Source organism: Mus pahari, chromosome 4, assembly GCF_900095145.1.
Source record: "Mus pahari chromosome 4, PAHARI_EIJ_v1.1, whole genome shotgun sequence".
Lineage (NCBI taxonomy): Eukaryota > Metazoa > Chordata > Mammalia > Rodentia > Muridae > Mus > Mus pahari.
In genome coordinates, this window is record NC_034593.1 from 42,706,495 (window position 1) to 42,715,699 (window position 9,205).

At 39.3% G+C, this 9,205-nt stretch overlaps 1 pseudogene; it reads right to left on the reverse strand.

Moving 5' to 3' along the window:
• Positions 1-1,579: 1,579 nt before the first annotated feature.
• Positions 1,580-2,101, reverse strand: LOC110320974 (annotated as a pseudogene).
• Positions 2,102-9,205: the final 7,104 nt, after the last annotated feature.

Sequence of the window (9,205 nt, forward strand, 5' to 3'; positions counted from 1 at the left end):
CCTTGATCACTAATTGAGAAAATGCCTTCCAGCTGGATCTCATGGAGGCATTTCCCCAACTGAAGCTCCTTTCTCTGTGATAACTCCAGCTGTGTCAAGTTGACACAAAGCTATCCAGAACACACATCATTAAAGAAAACTTTCTCTCCCACTCCCAGGAGTTACTAAAGTTGTGCTAGCATCATTAATTCCTCACCAATTTTCCTTTCTCAAGCTTTTACAGGACTTGACCTAATCTACCTTCTCTCCCCATTCCTGGCTGATTATATAGCCTTGCAAATGGATCTTGGGATTCTTGTAATCTTCAGTAATTTCCCTAATCTTGTGAGTGGCTTACTTTTGAGTTTTACTGAGTTTTCATCCAGGATACAATATTTCAATACAGAGACAATTGCTACACAACACCGGTATTTATCATGGCTACCTGGTACAAAGATGGCAGAAAATAATTCTTTTTGTAACACAGGTATTTTTAAAGTAAGCCCTGTTAGAATAAGGGTATACCTTGCTTGAATGCTGAGATCCTAGCTGTAGACCATTATGCTAAATTTAATTGGTTCTGAGGACCAAATCCAGGGTTTTGTGCATGCTATCCAAAGGCTCTACCAGCAGAGTTGTATGTTCAGAGCCAAGTTATTATTATCTAATTACTGTTTATTATTTTCAAATATACATCAACCCATATATACAAATTATACAAAGGTGTACTTGAGTTTTGTGGGAAGAAACAGAATACATCAAAATGACCTTAAATTCCATTTCTAATTCTGTTGTAAGTGCTAGTCAGAAGCATTGTAATCATCTATCTTTGTTGTGATTTATCTTTCAGAAAATTCTCTTACTGGGAAATATTTAGCAATTTATGCATTTCCCCTCCCAAGTGAAGGGAAGAAATGAAACAAACCTCATAAAACAACTAGACTGGGAAGTGCAATTACATAAAAATGAAACTTGCTAGCTAGGACAGTCTACCTGAAACTGAGTTGTTTTGGTTTTTGTCTTCCTATATTCTTTCTGGGAAAATGTGCATATATCGAGAGCTTCTGAATTCCGACCCAAAATCCTAGCTGAGACTCTTAATTTGTATGACTTTTTCTTTCTAAAATGTGATCCTCTTCACTGCATTGAGCATCTTTAATAGTAGGATCTCAAACAAATAAACTGCAAATAATAAAAAGGAGAATGGAAGCTGTGTAGTTCTGGACCACAAAATGTATTTGCACAGATGACTCCCCTGGTATGTTGTATAAAATAGGCAAACTGTTTGCTTTTTCAATAGTTTCTCTATTGTAATTTATTCTGTTTCTTCTTTTTAAAAGTAGTTCTCCTATATAATAGACTTTTCTTATATTAATGGCTACACTGACTTGTTTTAGTTTAAATGCACTTTATTTTTACACAACCCACATGACAGGGTTTTTATTCCAAAAAAAAACAAACAAACAACCAAACAAAATAAACAATGCCACCACTACAAATTAATCACGGTCAAAATAATAGCTCAAGATCTGTCCTAAGTCCTGGTATTGTTTGGATGGTAATCAGCAGCTAATTATGGTAACATGATAGATCCAATTTGTTAACATTTTCCCATCTCTGAGCTATCCTTAAAGAAAATCATGAATGGAGTCACACCATCTTCACAGTAGTCCAGGAGAGCAATCATACCGTCTGGATTCATGCTTTCACAATAAAAAACTGGTAGTTATTGAAATTAGCCAGGATGTGCTTAATTTGTTCAGCAGCTCCAGTCATGAAAGGCTTTACTCTTTCTGGTTTCTGTTCTTTAAGTTTGCCTTTGAGTGATTTCATGTGGTCTTTGATGTACTTTTTGTAGGCCTCTTTTGTGAAGCTGGTTTCTTCTACGTGATGGTTCATGACAATGTCAACACCGGTGACTACTGTGCTTTCGGTACCTTCGCCCTCAGGACCTTCATTCAGCAGAAGCATTTCCACCAATGAGCGAGTCATCGATGGCACCCTCTGTTCTACTGACCATCTTGCCTTCCACCTCCAGGCACAGCCCCTCTGCAATCTCATGGATCTTGGAGATGTCAGAGAACAGCTCATCATGGCTGATAAGATCCAGGTAGATGATCATGGTGACAGCTGGGCACAGTGGCACTAGCCTGACAGCACAGAGCCAGCAGAGTGGAGCTGTGTGTATGGCCTACTTGGGCGCTTCCCAACCTCAACTACACTGTTGTTGTTATAACAACATTTTCGAACATACTGTTTAGTTTTGTGTACCAATGTGTACTTTGATTTTCTATTTACTAAGTTGGCTCTTTTCTATAAAATTTTTAAAAATTGTTTTTTTGCATCCCAATCACTGCTCCCCAGTGCCCACCTTATAGGTTCCCTTCCCCCAACTCCTTCCCCCTCTCCCCTAGGAGGGTACTTCCTGGAGGATACCCCATATTGGCTCACCAATTCTCTGCAGTGTTAGGTATATCCTTTCCCACTGAGGGTAAGTCAAAGACAAGGTAACTTTGTTGGGAAACATATTCCAGAAGTAGACTACAACCTCCACCCCAAAAGACCACCCCCACTCCCTGAAGCCTCCAGTCTCTCCAGGGTTAGGTGCATCTTCTCTCACTGAGGACAAACCAGGCAGTCCTCTGCTGTATCTGTGTGTGTGTGTGTGGGGGGGGGGGTGATATCAGCTGGTGTCTGCTGCCTGGTGTGTGGCTCTGTGACTGAGAGGTCAAAGGGGCAGGGTATCCAGATTAGCTGGGACTGCTCGTCTCCGTGTAGGTTGTCCTCCACCTCAGCTTCTTTCAGCTTTTCCCTAATTTCACCACAGGTGTCCCTGGCTTCTGTCCACTGGTTAGGTATACTTATCTGCTTCTATCTCATCATCTGCTTGTTGGGCCTCTCTTAGAGGACACCCATGCTAGGCTCTTGTCTGTAAGCACAGCATAGCATCGGTAATAATATCAGATACAATATAAGAAATTTATATTTTCATCAAAGAAATGCTAAATCTAAAATTTACTGACACAAAACATCCAGGAAAGCTGAGATACCATGAAAATACCTATCCTAAGAATAACAGGAATAGAAGAAGAAGAGTCCAGGCTCAAAGGATCAGAAAATATACTCAATAAAATCATAAGAAAAATTCCCAACCTAAAGGAAGGAATACCTATAAACATATAAGAAGGTTATAGAACTTCAATTATACTGAACCAGAAAAGAAAATCCTCCCACCACATAATCTACAGTATAAAGAAAGAATATTAAAAGAAGCAAGGGATAAAAGAGCCTTTATATACAAAGGCAGACCTATCAGAATTGCACTGGAGTTATCAAAAGAGACTCTAACTCTACAAGGTCCTTCTCATATATCTTACATTCTCTAAAAAGAACATAGGTGTACTCCTAGACTAATGCACCAGGCAAACCCCTCAATCACCATAAGTGGAGGAAACAAGAAATTTCAAGACAAACCCTAAGTCAAACAATATCTACCCATGAATCCAGCCCTACAAAAAATACTAGAAGGAAATTTCAACTCAAGTATCATAATTACAACCAAGAAAACACAAGAAATAGTTAATTCCATATCAGCAAAAACAAGGAAAGTGCTCTCTCTCTCTCTCTCTCTCTCTCTCTCTCTCTCTCTCTCTCTCTCTGTGTGTGTGTGTGTGTATGTGTGTGTGTCTCTGTCATACACACACACACACTCTACCACAGCCAATATCAAAATAACGGGAAATATCAATCACATTCATTAATATCTGTCAACATCAATGGACTCAATTCACCAATAGTAAGACATGCTAACAGAATGGTTGCAAAAGCAGAATCAGTCTTCTGCATAGAAGAAACACACCTCAGCCATAAGGATAGACTTTACTTCAGAGTAAAGAGCTAAAACGTTTTCCAAACAAACAGACCCAAGAAACAAACTGGAGTAGTCATTCTAATAGACTTTTAGTCAAATTGATAAAAAGAGACAAGGAAGGAAAGTATATGCTAATCAAAGGAAAAATCTAGCAAGATGCAATCTTAATTTTAAACATCTATACTCCAAACACATACTCACCCACATCTTTAAAAGAAACATTGAACCCCAGACATTAACAGTGGGAAACTTCAACACCCTAGTCCCACAAATTAACAGGACTTCCAGAAAAAAAAAGCAGAAAAATAATGAAACTAACAGATATCATGAATCAAATTGACCTAACAGGTATCTATCTATAAAATAAACTACAAAAGAATATACCCTCTTCTCACCAACTCATGGGTCCTTCTCCAAAATTGACCATATAGTTAGTTACTAATACTCTTCAAACTACTCCACAAAATAGAAACAAGAGGAACACTGCTAAACTCATTCTATGAGGCTACAGCCACCATGATACCTAAGCCACACAATGACTCTACAAAGAAAGAAAACTTTAGACTGGTTTCTGATATGAGCATTGATGCAAAATATACTCAATAAGGTACTCAAAAACAAATACAGGAACACATCAAAGACAGTCAAGATCAAGTGGGCTACATCCCAGGGATGAAAAGACAGTTTAATATAAAAAAAATCAATTAACAAAATCTACCACATAAACAAACTGAAAAAAGTCACATGATTTACTCATTAGTCATATTAAAAGCATTTCATAAAATCCAGCACCCCTTCATGTGGAAGGTTTTGGAGAAATAATGAATACTTGGCATAAACCTAAACATAATCAAACAAATATACAGCAAGCAAATACTTACCATCTAGCTAAGTGGAGAGAAACTTAAAACAATGCCATTAAAACATGTCTAAAGCTTAAATTGTACAGTGATCCCCATACATTAATAGTGGGAGACTTCAAACTCCACTCTCACCAATTAACAGGGCATCCAGAAAAAAACAAAACAGAGAAATAATGAAACAAGACAAGGCTGCCCACTTTCTCCCTATCTATTCAATATACTTGAAGTTCTAACGAGAACAATAAGACAACAAAAGGAGATCAAGGGGATACAAATTGCCAAAGAAGAAGTCAAGGTATCACTCTTTGCAGATGATTTGATAGTATAAATACACAACCACAAAACTTCTACTAGAGAACTCCTGTAGCGATAAACATCTTCATCAAAGTGGATGGATACAAAATTAACCCAAAGAATTAGCCCTCCTTTATACAAATGATAAAAAGACTGAGAAAGAAATTAGGGAAACAATACACATTTCAATAGCTATGAATAATATAAAATATCATGGTGTAACTGTAACAAAACAAGTAAAAGATCCATATGACAAGGACTTCTTGTCTTGGAACAAATAAATTGAAGAAAACATCACAAGATAGATTTCCCATGATCAAGTATAGGTAGGATTTTCAGAGTGATAATGACCATCTTAGCCAAAACAATCTACTGATTCAATGCAATCTCCATCAAAATTCCAACCAAATTTCTATAGACCTCTAAAGATCAATTCTCAACTTCATATAGGAAGATTATATACCCAGTTTATCCAAAATAGTTCTGAAGAATAAAAGAACTTTGGGAGGCATTACCATCCCTGACCTTAAGCTGTATTACAATGCACTAGTGATTTAAAAGGAATGGTATCGGTACAGAAACAGACAAGTTTTGAATCAAATGGATTTGAATCAAGGAAAAAGATAAATAAACCCATACACCTATAGAAACTTGATTTTTGATAATGAAGCCAAAAGCATACAATGTAAAAATAAAAGCATCTTCCACAAATGGCGCTGGACTAACAGAATGTTTACATGCTGAAGAGTGAGAATAGATCCATACATATCACTCTGTACAAAACTCAAGTCTAAGAGGACCAAGGAACTCAACATAAAAGGAGATACACCAGTTCTCCTAGAAGAGAAAGTGTGAAATTCCCATGAAAGCATTAGTATGGGAGACAATTTCCTGAACAGAACACCAATGGCTGAGGCTCTAAGTCCAACAATTGATAAATCATCCTCATGAAACTGTAAGTATTCCTTAGGGCAAAGTAAATGGTAAATAGGGCAAATCAATAGCACACAGATAGGGAGAGTATCTTCACCAATCCTACGTCTGATAGAGGGCTAATATCCAAAATTCACAAACAAACAAACAAACACAAAACCTCAATAAGTTAAACACCAAGAGCTCAAATAACCCAATTTAAAAATGCAATACAGAGCTGAACAGACAAATCTCAACAGTGCAATCTTTAGTGGCTGAGAAGCACTTAAAGAAATGTTCAGCTTCTTGATTTTCATTTATACAGTGGAATACTACTCAGCTATTAAAAACAAGGACATCCTAAGTTTTGCAGGCAAATGGATGGAACTAGAAAATATCATCCTAAGTGAGGTAACTCAGACCCAAAAGGACATACATGGTATATGTACTCACTAATAAGTGGATATTAGCCAAAAAATCCAAAACCAAAACAAAAAACAAAAACGTACAGACTACCCAAGGTACAATCCACAGAACTCAAAGGTTAACAAGCAGGAGGGCCCAAGTGAGGACTCCTCAATCCCACTTGGGAGGGAAAAGAATGCAATCATAGGAGGGGAGAGGGAGTGAGGGACCCTGGTGGGAAAAGGGACAGAGAGGGGAAAGGGGGGAGATGATCAGGTATTAGGTTGTGGAAAAGGACTGAAACCCAGAGAGAGGGCCAGCAGAAAGAATGGAAACAGGCAACCTCAGGAAATAGGAGGTTGGAGGTACCCTCCAGAATGTACCATAGACATGAGAGGTGAGAGACTCTTAGGACTCAAAGGGAGGGACCTTAGATGAAATGCCCTACAGTGGGGAGAGAAAAGTTGTAGAGCCCACCTCCAGCAGAAAGTCAGGGTATCAAGTGAGGGATCAGGTTGCCATTCCACAGTCAAAACCCTGACCCATAATTGTTCCTGCCTGAAAGAACTGCAGGGACACAAATGGAGAAGAGCCTGAGGGAAAGGAGAGCCAGCTATAGGCCCAAAGGAGGATCCAGCTCAAGGGGCAGCTCCAAGGCCTGACACTATTACTGAGGCTATGGAGTGCTCACAATAAGGGGCCCATCATGACTGTCCCCCACACCCAAAGACCCAATAAGCAGCTGACATGGATGCAGATATTTACACCCAACCAATGGACCAAAGCTGCTGATCCCAGTGGTTGAATGAGGGAAAAGGTGGAAGAAGCTGAGAAGGAGGGCAACCCTGTAGGAGGACCAGCAGTCTCAATTAACCTGTACTGGCAAACTCTCTCAGACACTGGATCACCAACCAGGCAACATACACCAGTTGATATGAGGCTTTCAACACATATACAGCATAGGACTGCTCAGTCAGGGTTCAGTCAGAGAAGATGCACATAACCCTCAAGAGACTGGAGGATTCATTGAGTGGAGAGGTCTATGGAATAGGGGGGTTGGAGGGACATCCTTGTGGAGACACAGAAAGGAGGTCTTAGATGTGAAACCGAGGGTGGACTGAGAGGTAGATAAAAATCTGGATAAAAAAAAAAAAAAAAAGATGGGGCTGGTGAGATGGCTCAGTGGGTAAGAGCACCCGACTGCTCTTCCCAAGGTCCGGAGTTCAAATCCCAGCAACCACATGGTGGCTCATAACCATCCGTAACAAGATCTGACGCCCTCTTCTGGAGTGGGAGTGTCTGAAGACAGCTACAGTGTACTTACATATAATAAATAAATAAATCTTTAAAAAAAAAGATTAAATAAAATTTTAAAAAATTAAAAAAAAATTAAAATCCTTAGTCATCATGGAAAAGCAAATCAAAACAACTATGAAGGTCCATCTTACACCCATCAGAATGGCTAAGATAAAAAACTCAAAAGATAGCACATGCAGGTGAGATAGCACATGTGGAGAAAGAGTAACATGTCTTTATTGTTGTGCAGAGTATAAACTTGTACAGCCATTTTGCAAATCAACTTAGAGATTTTTCCAGAAACTGGGGATAGTTCTACATCAAAACCCAGCTATACCACTCCTGAGAATATATTCAAAAGTTGCTCCAACATCCCACAAAGATACTTGCTCACTCTGTTCATAGAAGCTTTATCTGTAATAGGCAGAAACTGAAAAATATCTAAAAATTCTAAATGTCCTTCAACTAAAGAATGGATAAAACAAAAAAATCATACAAACACAGAAAACAAACAAACCAACAAACAGATGTGGCACATCTTCACAATGGCATAGTATTCAGCCATTAGAAACAAAGATATGAATTTTGCAGATAAATGAAGGAAACTTGAGAAAATCATCCTGAGTGAGGTAATTCTGTCCCAAAATGATAATGCATGGTATGTACTCACTTACCGTATATATTAGCCGTAAAATGCAGATACCATGTTACATTCCACAGACTCAAAAAGGCTAAACAAGAAGTAAAGCCTAAGATTGTATCTCAATTTGAAGGGAGAATAAAATACTAATAAGAGGCAGATGTTGGAAGGGACCTGGGAGGGAGGTTGATGGGGAGGAGGAATATCCAGTTTAGGGTCAGGTAAGAGAAGGACAGGAGAGATGGCTAGGTGGCCATGAAAATGAATAGATGTTAGCAACTGATGGGGGTGAGAGGATGGTGGGCATCTGCAGAGCTAGACCTGTGACAAAGGAAGTACTCAAGAATCAAAGAAGATGACCTTAGCTGTGACTCACTACATTGGGGATATGCAACCTGAAGAGGCTGCCACCTGTAGCCAGGCAGCAACCCCAGTGGAGTGGGAGTGATAGAGACACCAACCCACCCACAAAACTTTCAACCCTAAATGTATCCTTCCTATAAGAAAGGCAGGCATGGGGGGGATGGAGCAGAGACTAAGGGAATGGACAACCAATAACCAATCCAACTTGAGACCATGGGCCAGCACCAATCCCGAACATTTCTAATGATACTCTCTTTTTTTTTTCTTTGCTTCCAGACAGGAGCAAGTTGTCTTCTGAGAGGTTCTGCCTAGCAGGTAACTCTGACAGATACAGACACCCACAAACGATGGATGGAGCTTGGAGACTCATACTGAAGAATAGGAAGGATTGCAGACCTCGAATGGGATAGGAACTCCACAGGAAGACCAACAGACCTGGACCCTATCAGAGACCTATCCCACTGAACCAGCAAACAAAGAACATACACAGGCTGGACCTATGCCTCCCCACACATATGCAGCAGATGTACAGCTTGGTCTTCATGTGAGTCAGAATAACTGGAATGGGAGCTATATTAGAAG